We start from the raw sequence: 13,952 nt of genomic DNA on the forward strand, positions 1-13,952 counted from the left end.
TTTTGATCTCTGGCAACTACCATGCTTCTTTTCTGCTGACAACTACTATGCTTCTCTCTGGGCTGGTCTCTATCTGACCTACTTCCTCCCATTGTCTCCAATACACAGTCATGGAAGAAGGGAGTCCTGTGCTGGGTGCTGCAGACCACTGAACATACAGTTCCACTCGTGTAGGTGTGTGTTATGACTGGTGAAACAAGGTTCACCTACATGGGATGGAATTTTTAAATATACATTATAGTTTCAAATTCATTTCACATCTAGGTAAGTTATCAATTTTTTAATCAACCAATATGTACGAGTCTTAACACCTGATTGTGATTAATATTAACAACTTGAATGGGTAGTCAATTAATAAGAGAATAGGGTCTGACGCCAGACTTTCATTAGCTGTATTACATTCAGCGATATATTTAAACCCTGTGCCCCAGCTGCCTCATCTGTAAAATGGAGCTGATAATAGAACTTACTCCATATGATGAATGTGAGGGTTAAACGAGACAATACAATAAAAGCTGCATGGAATAATACCTGTTAACACTATAATGCCCCTCTCTTTTCTGAGTACTTTCACTTGCCTCCTTATTGAGCAATTACTTATTTTTTAAGTTAACAGAAATTAATTTGGTATACAGTATTATTTGATAGGCCTTTAAATAATTAAAGTTGCTTTAGTTTTAGATTATAGCCAGTGTGAGATCAGTAATATAGATTGTTCCTTCTAAAGCTTTACAAACACTTAAAAAAATAGCTTTTTCATGTTGAAGCTAGTTCATAATTTTCTTTTTCGAGAACCGACATTTTTTTATTCAAAGCACCTTAAGAAGAGGATGGAGTATTATAGTGGCCTGAGAAACACTGGATTAGTTATTTATTGTTATGTAACAAACTAAGCTGCTATAAACAGCAAACAGTTATTATCTCACAGTTTCTGGAGCCAGGACTCCGGTTCCAGGTCTCTCATGAGGCTCCAGTTCTTGGAGGCCATCTCAGTGGCTGACTACCACAACCATTTGTATAAAAGGTGACCTCTGAAGAGACTGCCCACATGTAGCTTTATGAAGCTGAGATTAAGAAAGAAGAACTGAAATATTGTTTAAAAATTTGAGCTCAGTCACACACACACATACACATACACATAAACACACACATACACATAAACACACACACACACACACACACGAGATTGCATATGATAGGATATAATTTCATTGACCTTTTAGAGAGCCATGATTAAATGCCAGACTCTGTGCTCAACCGTTTGTAAACATGATCCTATTTAAGTACCAGAGAGAACTTTGTGGAGGACTGGTGCCTTGAGTCAGGTCCTGGCAAATTTGTGAGAATTTGCTTGGACAGGGAGAAGAAAGGAAAGAAGAAAGAAAATATACTAGTAAACGCATATGGCCTGAAGCCAAATTGGGGTGAAAAGAAGGGGCCAAAAAAAAAAAAAAAAAGAGAATAGGCTTAAATAGAGATGCAGAAGGCAAGACTGGCCATAAACTAGTCATTTTGAGTGGACAAGATTTTTATACTTCTTGGTGTTTTAATGAATTGACCTAGTTAGAGACAAAGGAAGGGGGTATAGATTCCATGGCTTTTCAAGAGGGACTCGGACTTTGGGCATCATGGAATTCTGCTAGAAATGTTCTACAGTAGCCACCATGTTTGCTGTGTGGAGAAAGACAAAATGGCGGCGGTGGCCTGGGCACCTTCTATGGGCAGAGAGTGATTTAGTCCTGCTGGGGAGGGGGGGGTCCCCTCTGCCCTCCTTCCCTCCAGGCAATAAGCCCAGACAGAGATCTGGCAGTGTTTCCCAAGCCAGACTTCCTCTCATAAAGCCTGGGAGAACTTGTCAATTGCAATCAGCCACCAGTGTAGGTTCCCCCAGCCAGGCCAGCTGGCAGGAAGGCTGCCAAGGCAGCAGATCTGACGAAAGAATTCTCAATCACATTTACATGTGCATGGTGCAAAAAAGGAAAGGAAGGGGGGAAAAACCCCTCCGGATCCGGAATCCAAAAAGAAAGTCACTAACGAATCCACACCCCCTCAAAAAAAAAAAAAAAAAATCAACCACAGATTTGTCTCAGATGTTCTCAAATTGCTGTCCTTAAAAGCTCTGCTTTCCCATCTTTCTCCTCCTTCCATCCGTCCAATCTGTCAAAGAAAGTCTCTAATTTTGCCTTAATTTGTGCCTTGGTTGTAAGAACAAAACAGAACGTCACTGCAGCCTTCCCCAGCCCCTCCCGTGGCCCCTCAACAGCTGTGCTTCCTCAATGGCCTCATAGACTTCTTTCTCCGCCATCAATCCCTATTCTTTGCCAAGCTCATCCTCACATCGCTAGGAGCCATGATGCCCTGGGAGGGGGGAACCTAAGAAGGCAGCCTCCATACTACCGTATACCAAAGGGTCATATTTACACCAGGGTTGCCCTTTATCTCTCAAGGAACCAGGGAGAGCTGGCTCTGGGTCAGGGAAGAACAAAAGTGAAATGAGCCAGTCTGGGGTGAAACAAACTGTAATCTTGCAAAATTACAGATATTTTAGGCATCTTGCCAAACCCTCGGGGGGGTAGTAACAAATTTGGGTATTTACATCAGTTTTCAAATAAAAAAATAAACACTTCCTCCCAATCGAGTCCTTTCAGAATATCAGATGATACATTGTTCCTCTGTTGCCTACTAATGGGACACAGGGTTTTATTCTCAGATGCAGCCCTGGCTTGAACCAGACAAGCCCTCACTTAGAATCCTCACGTCCCACTCTCAGAGGAGGCTAATTTAACTCCCCTCTCATGGCCTCCACCCCTGCCTCCACCAAAGATGAGAGTTCTGAGACTCTTCTAATTAATCTTTGTAAATTGCTCTGCGATCGTGGGCTATAAAGGCAAAGTATTATTAGAAAATGCTGGCTGGTGTAGTAGCCAGCCATAAAAGTCGGATGCTCATCAGCTCACTGTTCATGCTGCAATTATTGGGAATAGTTGCAGGTGGTTTTGTGTGATAGGCACATCACGAGTCCTTAAGAAAAACATGGAGCAAGGACCCAGGGACATACAGCAGTGACTCAGGGAGGGTATCCGCAAAGAGGCTTTGCAGACAATTTCTGAGCTTTTTTTTGCCTGTACAAGTCATAGTGCAGGAGAATCCCAGTAAGACACCATGGACCTCTGTGTTTTGTGTCCTGCTATAGCAGCCTCCTCCTTCCATCTTTCTGCATTTAGCAAAAATCACCTATGGTTAAAATGGGACCTCATCATCAAGTAGTCCCCATCTACTGGGCACGTGCAGAACCCATTATGGCATCTTCTAGCTGGAGACTCTTGAACAAGTGAATATCTGATTTAAGAGGAGAGATGTTTCTCAGGGGTTCATCTTTGGGGTTCACACAAATCAAAGAATAGAATAATCCCTAAGAAATTTAGGATACCTAACTGTTGATCTCATAGTCCCATTTGTGACTTATTTCTGGTCCATTCATGTGGATTTAGTCTCAGAACTGGTGAGTGAGGCAGGACTCAGCCTTTAACGCTCTTTGAGTTTCGATCTCTGTTAAGCAGATACTAATCTACACCTCCTAGGGTACTTGGTGGAATAACTAATTCATGTTTAACGAATGTTCTTTGAACACAAGAAAGCAGTGTCTGAATGTAAGGTGCAATTACTTTTCTGAATTGTACTTTTGCTAGAGTGATTTTTGTGAAGGCATATGAACTTCAAAAGAAAAATATCCAATTACTTCAGCTTGTTTATTATTTTATGTTAAAACATTGGTAACGCAAACATTTTCACTTAATATTTTATGAAGAAGATATCTTAGACAGATTTAATATTTTAATATCTTTTTTCCACAAAAGCTAAAGAATTAGATAATGAAAAGTATGTGTTGTGTTTGTGAGGGTGGGGAGGTACTGTTCAGATTTCTCTGAAATTAGTTAAATTCAAGGTTCAGAGAGACCATCTTCTCTACTCTCCAGGGTCAGCGGGATGGTATTCAGCTTAGGGATCTGAATCCAATTGGAAAGCCATAATTCATTCTGTGGGACCCGAGGACTCTGAGGGTGGCTGTCCATCACGGCTTCCCAAGCACTGTGGAAATAGGTTAGTAATGTGCTTGGGTTGATCAAAGAGATCAGGAAAGTCGGGAACCCACACGGAAAAGAGGAAGAATTGTAACAGCCTAGTGGCATTTGGAGCTATTGTCCTAAAGGAAACCCTTTCCATTGCATTTCCTTAGAGCCTCAGTTAAAAAGAAGCCCAAGGCATGATTCGCAGACTGGAGAGTGAGCGAGGGCCGTGGCATTCCCCCTAAGCTGGGGGACTGAGGACAGACTGCCTTTTGAGTTGCAAGACATTTGCCCAAGAGAAAGGTAGTGGCCAAGGGGAATGTGACATTGATTATTACGAGTAATATCAGTGTATAAATTGAGTTTTAACTCTGTACCAAGAACTGCCCTAGGTGTTTTGAAAGCATTAATTGTTTCCTCTCACCAACACTAAGGTAAGTATTATTTCCTTTTTCAAATGAGAAAATGGAGGTTTGTCTATGGTAAAAACAAAAAACAAAAAGACACACACACAAGTAAGTGGTGAAGCTAAGATTTAAAATGCAGGCAGTCTAACTCCAAAGCATAAATTAACTGTTAAGTTAACTTTAGCCGTGTACCACATAAATTTAGAAGCGCAGCTACTGCTATGTTTCTAAAAAAAGACCAGGGGATTTGTTCACATACAGTCAGGACCCACGGCTGACAGCCAGCAGAGCTGGACTCTTTACCCTCATCGTGACTCCTGTAAGCTGCCTGGTGCCAGTCAGTGTAGATTCTAATCGAGATTCCCCACCCCGACCAAGGCTATTCTTGATGCTCATTTGAAACAGATTTCACTGAGCACTTTCTACATTCTAGGGACTGGGGCAAAATTAATCCTGAGTAAAGCGTTTTCTTGGAGGGGATGTGGAGGGTGGCAGTTGAGTGAGTGAGGACAACTTTAGTGAGCTTTCTTATTTGGAGAGTTAAAGACCAGAGCCCAGTTCAGAAGGGGATTTTGAGATCATCAAGATAGAATTGTTCTGCATAATAACATCTAAGTCTGTGTTCTTTGTGGGCAGAGCAACATCTCTGGGGAGTTAGGATGGCTAAGGCCGCTAACTTGTCTCCCTTGAGAAGAGGCAGGGAGAATAGGGGACAGGTTGGGGCCCTAGAATTCAGAGAGGGAATGGGGCATGAGGAGATGGGGGAGACCAGTGAAAGGCCCTGAGTGGTGGAGTTCAGAAGGGTGATGTCAGATATCCAGTTAGATCTCCCCTTTCCCTGAAGTAACTGCCCTCTGCTACCACCGTATGCTCATACCTCTTTGGAACAAGGAAAAGAACAGTATCTACGTTTGCAGAAAAGGAGGGAGAGGGACATAGAACAACATAGTAAAGAGATGACAAGACTGCCAGATGTGATGGCGCCCTGAGCATCCTCAGGGAACTGGAGGACTGCTGTGGAGGTCTGGGAAGAGCTTCAGAAACTCAGAAGCACTGGGGAGGATGAGCGATTTCCATCTACCAAAGAGATGAGAGCGCTTCTTGAGGCGATGTGAATGGTAAGGAGAAAGCACTTCCGCAAAGACTGAAAATTAGGGTTTTCCAGGATGAAAAAAAAAAACATTTCCTTTGAATATGCATGTTGTATTCCCAATATTCTACACTCTTCTGGCAATGACCCAGGTCCCAATAATTCTCTAAAATCTTACTTCCTCCTCCATAGTTTTTTTCCCCCACTTACTTAGTGACCAAGTATTCCTCTTTACGTCTGACCTCTCAATGGCCACCATGACTTCCAGAAGAGGGAGTTGTTGCTACTTCCCCTGTAACTATGCTTCCCAGGGTCCATTTAGGAACTACAAGAACCCAAATGCAATGGGACAAAAAAACATTTATTTTGGTCTATTTCTGTAAAAAAAAAAAATCTTATGAATGTGGCAAACACGATACAGAGAATAAGAAGAAATGCTAACTTACATTCCTGATTTCAGACATAAGATAATGTATGGCCCCATTGTTAGCTTTGAGATCTGGAGGGCTCCTGAGAAAGGTCAATTCAATTACAGACTTCTCCCTCTCACCTCTCTTCCTTCCATTAGCTCTCTCCATCTGTCAGGTTACTCTGCCAAAAGGAGAGTCCTGTGAGTTCTCAGCCCTGTGAAATAGCCCCGGTGGACCCTAAGACATAGTGAAATTGTGCCCGACCCTTTGTTCTCTCTCCCTGTCTCTCTCTCCTGGAGAGCCCCGTATTTCTGCATCCATAGCATGATCTACAGCTGCCCACAGAGGGCAGGGGTAGCAGGTGGGTGGGTGTGGGCCAAGTTACTGTCTGTGGCCTCACAATGCTGATGTGTAATCACAACTCAGCCATATACTGTAATGTGGCTATAAAGATCTGAGAACCACAGTATATGAGAGTTATGCCTGAAATGAAGTCCAATCTGTGATAAAGCAGCCAGCATTAACGCGACAAATATGTGACAGTGGGCAGAGAAATGACTGATTGGGGATGTTTATAAATATAGGAAGTGAGCTGCTTGTGGCGTCCAATAGAGGGGGTTAGCAAAATGAAGACAGATGGCCGCCAATTAGCTCTCACATTCCTTTGTGTCTGCCGATCCGGGCAGAGAGCTCCAGGGTTCAACTTCATCACACCAGCCTCCCAGTGGGGCCCTCCAGGTATGTTATAGGCCGGCTCCACCTCCTGGTTCGGCATACAACTACAGCTCACTTAAGAATGACTTCTGCAGCTGACAGCAGGGGAGAGGTCGCCTAGCACAGCCATTACAAAGATGGCATTGATTTTGATGCGTTGGAACCGCGGCCAAAATCCTGGGATTTACTCAACTGTTTCATAGTAGTTTCCATAAAAATGTAGAACATTTTGCTTGGGAAAAGATTTTTAAAGACCCCCATTTAGCCCAACTCTTCAAGCAATGCTGAAACGCCCTCTCTGTGCCCAGCCCATGACAAGTATACCCTTTTCCAGGTGGAGGCTTCCATGTTTGGCATTTCATTGACTTTGAATTTCAGAATTAAAGTTCATTTCCTGGAGCTCCCAGCCTCTGGTCCTTGGCAGTTATTGAGTAAAGATGAGCCACTCTTCCTTCACAAGACAGCCAGCCCTATGAATATTTAAAGATATTTCATGTCCATGTGTGGAAACGGCTTTGTTTTTCTCGAAAGAACACTGCAAGCTCCATTGTTGTTTGTTCACAGAACATGCACTCATGTTACTTTACCCTCCTGGCCAGTGTGGGCTATTTCCAACATTTGAAAGTGTGGTACAATGATTAGCGTGCTGTTGTGGGTATTATCTGACTGGTCCACAGTAATGCAGCATACACGAATGTCTGTGTCTTATGTCATATAAAAGGGGGAAGGTACCTCACTCTTCTAACTTTTAGGAAACTGACAATCAGTAAAACCAGTATTTTCCCCCATCTTCCCTTCCCACCTTGCTAAAATTAAATTATTCTTCAATCCATTAGTCACTTCCTAATAACCAGCCTCCGTGCCCCATTGCTCCTCAAAGCAACAACTGTCCACAACAGTTTCCACCCTGTGTCTCTACAGTCACTCCTGCTCTCAGACACAAGAGATTTAAAGTGTACTAGCCCTATACTTTGGACTCTCCATCAATTGTTAGCTTGCCTTAGACTTTGCATTTCTTTGGGTCGTTTAAAATGTAGTCTTCAAATCCAGTTTGCTCCTTGTTATGCAGTTCTCGCTGCTGACCTCCTGTCTTACTTCCTTTGACTTTCTTGCTTAGCCTTGGGATCAGGCCTTGGGATCGCCAGCATAGGGTGTTCTGTTTTAATGCTACGAAGCTTTCTTCCAAAGAAGTAATGTGCCTTTTCTTTCCTCCCTCAATCAAGTTGTACACCAGTGAAGAGCAGTCAAGATAATAAACATTTCATATGCATTACTGAACTAAATCTACACAAGAACCCTACCAGGTAGATAGTTACAAATATACCTCCATTCTACAGATGCAGCAATTGAAGAACAGAGGAATTAAGTAATTTGCCGAAAGGTATATAAGTGGTAAGTGCCAACGTCAGTATTTAATCCCACATAGCCTGAGTCTAGAGCCTGGGCCTGTAAGACCACACACTATGACCTCAAGATGAGTAAAATGAGAGAGAATGAGTGACAGGGTCTCAGCCTGTAACGACTGCCCGCTCTGACCCACCACCCTTTCCTGCAGCCACGTTCTCTAGAACCCACATTCTTGGTGTGTTGGCCTTTTTCCCAATCCCATCCTTCAGTGTCAGATCTCCTGAAGAGCTCTCAGAAAGAGCCCTAACCTCCTGCAGTGAGCTGGACCATGCCTGAAACGGACATAAGGTGTGACATCAACCCGTATGTGAATAATTTACATTTTGAATCTAATGATAAGATATTGCATTCCCCCTACCCCATTAAATATCATCGTCTTAGATTTAGACCATCCCTCCAGCCTGACAAGATCTTTTTGGATTCAATCACCTGATAAATTTACTATTCCTCCCAATTTCATGTCATCTACAAATTTGATAAGTATCGTCTCTATGTCTTCATCCAAGTTGCTGATGGAAACGTTTATGGCCTGTGTATCCTGGCAGCCCACGGCTCGACATTGGTCAATTAGTTTTTCAGCACCTGTTGGCTACAGTTCCTTATCCACGTATCAATATATAATATACCTATTTTACTAGTATTCAGCATGAATTTCTTCATCATTCTGATAAAGCTATTACAAAAGGCCTTGTAAAAAGCATTCCTGAAATACTGATTCACTTACGCCCACTACATTTCCCTGGAAAAAAGTATGAACTAAGGTTTGTCTGACATGACCTAATATTAATAAATCTGAGACAGTAGGAAATCATTATTAACCCACACTGTGCATTATGAGAGTCTAAAGAAAACCCCGTGCTTACAGTGAGTTGATTTCTAACCCATCTCCTGTGGAGTCTTAGATTTCCTTAGAGGTGCTCCAGAGGCCACTGCAGGGGCTGAGGGAAACAAAGCAGGCACAACCCAGCACCTTCATTCCAAACACTCCACCATTTCGTATATTGTAATAATGTTCCATTTGGCATCCTTCTTGAAAAAAGTGAGATGCAGAATACAAGTTGAACACTGCTGCTTTAAGGGAAGAATGTAATCGGTCTGTCAAGAGTTGTACTTGATTGCGCTATATTGACTGGTGCTTGGGACACTCACTTTGTTAATAAAATCGAGACACCATTATCCACACTTGCTCTGTGTTTCACAGAAGTGCTATAAGAGTTGATAGCTAGCCTTAGGACAGAGACTAAGCAAGTCCATTATTGAAATGCACACTTCTAAACGCCCAAAAGAATCCTTGTCATTTGTTCCCAGCGATCTGCTCAGAGGATGTTTCCCCAGCCCCAAACAGTTATTGAATGCCTCCTAGCTACGATGTGTTTTGAAACACATGATTTCTTCAACCTTTACAACAATCTTGATGAGGGAAATACAATTATTCCTGTTTACCAAAGCGGAAGCTGGTGCTAAAAACCAGTTTAATAAATGGTTTACAAGCACACAGCCAGGAAGGACACAGAGCCAAGATTCAAACTCAGGTTTGATTGATCTCAAAGTCCTTAAATTTGTCTTTATATCTCATGGTCTTATATTTTTATCAGTGTATTGGGAGTGAATATTTCTAGTGTTTACAAAGAGCTAGGCACTGGCTAAGCATTTACAAAAATTATCTCATTTAATCTCACAATAGCCATACGATTGGTGATATTATGATGCCCAATTTTGTAGACAAAGATGCAGAGCTACCCCAGCGTCACACAGAAAGAAATAAGCAGAGCTCAGAATGCAATCCACATAACCTGACTCCAGAGACTTGGCTGCTAGCAATCGTATCAGGACACATCTTATTATCAAACTTGACACAGGCAGGTGCCCACTGGCCATTCTTGGAGGGGTCTTGAAAGCTGTGTCTGGTCCCATGAGCTGTCCTACGTGAATCTACTATTAGAGATTATCTTTTACTTTTGATTGAGAAATTGTTTTTTGTTTAAATGGAAACAGTCTTCATCAGTCATTAAAGGTTTGGTGTGAAGTAGAGCCTCTCCAGCATGTCTAGTTGAGAGTAGAGCGTTGAGAGAGGGGCAGAAAGACAGATTATCTTTGATCATCTTAGGGATGAAGAATAAGGCAAAAGCTCAGAGGATGGGTGGAGGCAGGTCTGAGCCACAACCCTGGGAAGTGTGGGGCGGGGCACTGCAATGGGATGTGAGAAGGATCCTAGCACTCACTAAAGCAGCCTTTCCCTTCATCACATTTAGCAAAGGACTAATCCTTGTTCTTTTGAAATAAGACCCCTCAGATTGGACATCCTGTGGTGTCCTCTCTTCTTTACCAACTGTGTTGGAGAATAGTTGAAAGAGATGCAAGCCTGTAGGATATGTGGGCAATGTCAACAGACCCATGCTCAGAAGCCAGGGGATTTCAGTGGTGTAGCTGTTATTTATGGTCTGGGGCTGGGTCCCTCCCTTTTCTAATTGGCAGGAACAGAGTGGAAGGAAGGGAGCACAAATCACAATGACTCCCTCCTTCCAACCCATCTTCTAGATACCGTGTCTGAGGCTGGCTTTCTGCCTACATATATATTTCTATTGCCTATTGAGCACAAAGGCAGATAACAGTCCTGAATAGCATCAGACAAGGAATGAAATGAAATTTTAACCTTGGTAATGGAAGATGCATTGCACTTTCCTCCTTTTAGAGTCTATTTACCACTTGAGATAATTCAGCTGGAATCCACAGAGTCCCCAGCCAGCCAGGAGACAGAAAGAGCATAAAGGGGCCAGAAAGAGGATATTAGTTAGTAAAAGAAATGTGATCTGAGGAACGGCCTACCCCAAATTTTTCACATCTCGCACTCTTTTGGAACTGGAGAAGGTTAAGTATTGTTGTTATTGGTGCCACCTCCTCCCCCCACCCTGGTGATGGCTTTTGAATACTATTCAACTGTTTTCTTGAAGATAATCAACTGAACCATAGGAGGAAATGGGATGAAAATAGGAGGAACAGGCTGAAAGTTAAAGGAAGGTAGGTTCCAATTCAATTGTCTGAACTCTAATAAAAGTTATAGTGATCTGACAATGAAACAGGTTATGTCATTAAATACGTTATTCAGTTAGAAGGTGCTACTTTATATTATTTCAATTTTCTTATGGGCACTATTAGCAAGAGCAGGGCTGAGCATCTCTATATGGTGTGCACTATGATATGAATAGTATGGTGTATAGTTCTTGTATTCTAGAAACATCTCAACTAGAAAGGAAAATAAAATATGTCCATAAACCCAAAGACATATACTGTAACAATACTTTAGGAAAGAAAAAGTTTAATGTAATAGAGTGTTTCCTGTCACTGAAGTTGTTTAAACTGTGTCTGTATAAAAGCTGTTAGTCCCTACCATACTTTAACGTGTTCTTTCTTGCAGGCCTTTTTAGGGTCTTTGCAGGCCAAAACCTATTGGGAATTGTGCAGAGCAAATAGGTGGCCAGCACTTTCATAAACGGGTGAACTATGTAGCCCTCTTCCTTCTTTTATTTAAAGGGCCATCCAAAGGGACTGATTTTTATGGGAAACCATTTTGATAAATCCTGTTGAATAGGGTACTCTGGCACCAAGCACAGATTAAAATAGATGCCGTCTGAGGTCTCCTGAGCCTGGGAGAACTCGAGAGACTGACCAGGCAGGGATCTTTTTGGAGAGAGGCAGATGACCAGGAGAGGCTTGCTGCTGTTCAAATAGCTCCAGCTCATAGGCTCCCTCACGGGTAGTGTTAGGGACTGGGGACAGAGCCTTCTCTCCTTTCTGAGGACCATGACTGGAGGCTGCTCCAAACGCAAATTATGGGGAGGAAAAGGGCCTTTCTAGGACGGATAATATGGCTTCCTTTACAAAGTCTAGGTTGCTGCCCTTCCTTCTACTCTGATGTTCTCGTTTGGCCTTCTCTTTGCCTCAGGGAACTGTGGGACTGGCATTGACTGTGGATCACAGGAAGGGATCCTAGCACTCACTAAACAAATATAAATACGCCCCGGTGTGCACACACATGGACGTGTGCCTACCCACTCACAGACCCGCACATGCTCTAGGTTTCGTTTCCTGGGTCTATCCATGTGGTCCAGTGGGCACATTGCATGCATGGATGCGGGAGTTCCCTGCCTCGTGCTGCATAACGTCACACAAAACACCTCACCACTATCCAGATTGTAGTTTATGCAAAATATTAGGTTGGTGCAAAAGTAATTGCGGTTTTGGCAATTATTTTTAACATTTCAAACCACAGTTACTTCTGCACCAACCTAATAGAGAGAATATGAACAATCATTTTTTTTTCCCCTAAGATGTTGAAAGGATTCAAAGGAGTGGTGGACATGAGGGGACTTTAAATTATGGTGAGTGGATGCTCGGAATTGCTTTTGACTCATGTTTCACTAAACAGAGTGGAGAATGCAGTGATGTCATTTCCCAAATTGTAGTCACCACTGAGTGGTTCACCTGCAACTCTAAAGAATGAAGTTAGCATTTCAAGCTAACTTGGATTTCAAAAGGCTGAGCTAGACCTGTCCCTCCAAGCACTTTGTAGAGCCTTCACATCACCTAGACACAGCCACTGGACATTTAGCTTCCCACACCCTCAAATCTGAGTTCAGTCTTAACACCCATTTGTTGGAGCCATGAGAGACAATAAAGAAAACTGAATTAAAGAAGAAAGAGAACGCACAGGACTTCATCACCTAAGCTAGCATGATCTTATATGGTCTCCTCTGACCAAACCATGTCTGATGGCTCAAAGATGAAACCTCTGGGACTTAAATGTTCCAGGTGGAAAATACTTCTAACACTTCAGAAGAAATCCACAGAAGGGGACAAGCTCATTCTCATCGCCACGCCCCCAGGATGACTGAGTATCTTGCCATCAGGTCCTGATTCTGCAAGAAACAAGCCCCTTTCTGTAAAGAACCATCATTGAGTATTACCCTGATTCAAGAGAGATTAGGATTCAGGAAAATGCTGGCGGGACAGAGGCTAGAAGGGACCTTGGCAGAGCTGGACTTGCCTAGGAGAGGTATTAATCCACAGACTTTGAGGAAGAGCAGAAATTCTGTTTCAATTCCACAATTGGAAGAAGTTATTTTCGATTGAATTGAGTCCTAACCTGCTGGTTGGGAGTCCCTGCATTCATTTTCTTGCCATTTGAAAATACTACACAGCTAATTTATATTGACTTCCTACTGTGAGGCACTTGTGTAAAACATTTCATTGGTTCTTTTCTACAGTTCTGAAAGGCAGGAATTTTGCAAATGAACAAACTGAGGCTCAAGGATACAATGATAAATTAGCAGGTCCAGGATGTAAAGCCTGATTTTCCTGGTTCCAAAACCTCTCTCTCCAGGGTCAAATTTTATTTCAAGTAATGATTTAAAAAATAAATAAATAAAAAGCACCTGGGCTCCAGCCAGAAGGTTGGAATTTACCAATGGTTCTTAAAACCTCTCGCAACAGATCACCGGGCTGGTTGTTGCCTTCTGTTCCAGCTTAGTATTCCCCATGGGTCTGGGAGGAAGAGGGGGGTGCAAAGGTAGGGTGGTGCCCCCCTGCTCAATTCCAGCTGATATATTTACTGAGTCCCACGTCTCTTCTCCACCGCCCCTCCCCACCCCGTTGTCTCCAGAGGCTGTGGGGAAGTGACAGGGAGATAGACAGGAGGTGACAGCAGGGCTGCGTGTGCTCAGCCAGGTTGCCAGCTGTGTGCCAGGAGCCTGCTTCTCATTCCACGTGCGTCTGGGCACGTTCTCCTTCATCAGCAGAAGAGTTGGATATCTTGAAACACTGAAGTTTTCATCTCCTCTTGATTGGGCTCTACAGCAGT

At 42.9% G+C, this 13,952-nt stretch overlaps 1 protein-coding gene across 3 annotated transcripts in view; it reads right to left on the reverse strand.

The window, feature by feature from the left end:
* The window catches only part of NTM (neurotrimin), a 1,007,340-nt gene that overhangs the window by 785,823 nt on the left and 207,565 nt on the right, over positions 1-13,952 (reverse strand). The window lies entirely within an intron of this gene.

Source organism: Rhinolophus sinicus, chromosome 9 (genome assembly GCF_057876585.1).
Source record: "Rhinolophus sinicus isolate RSI-liver-muscle chromosome 9, RSI-T2T, whole genome shotgun sequence".
Classification (NCBI taxonomy): Eukaryota; Metazoa; Chordata; class Mammalia; order Chiroptera; family Rhinolophidae; genus Rhinolophus; species Rhinolophus sinicus.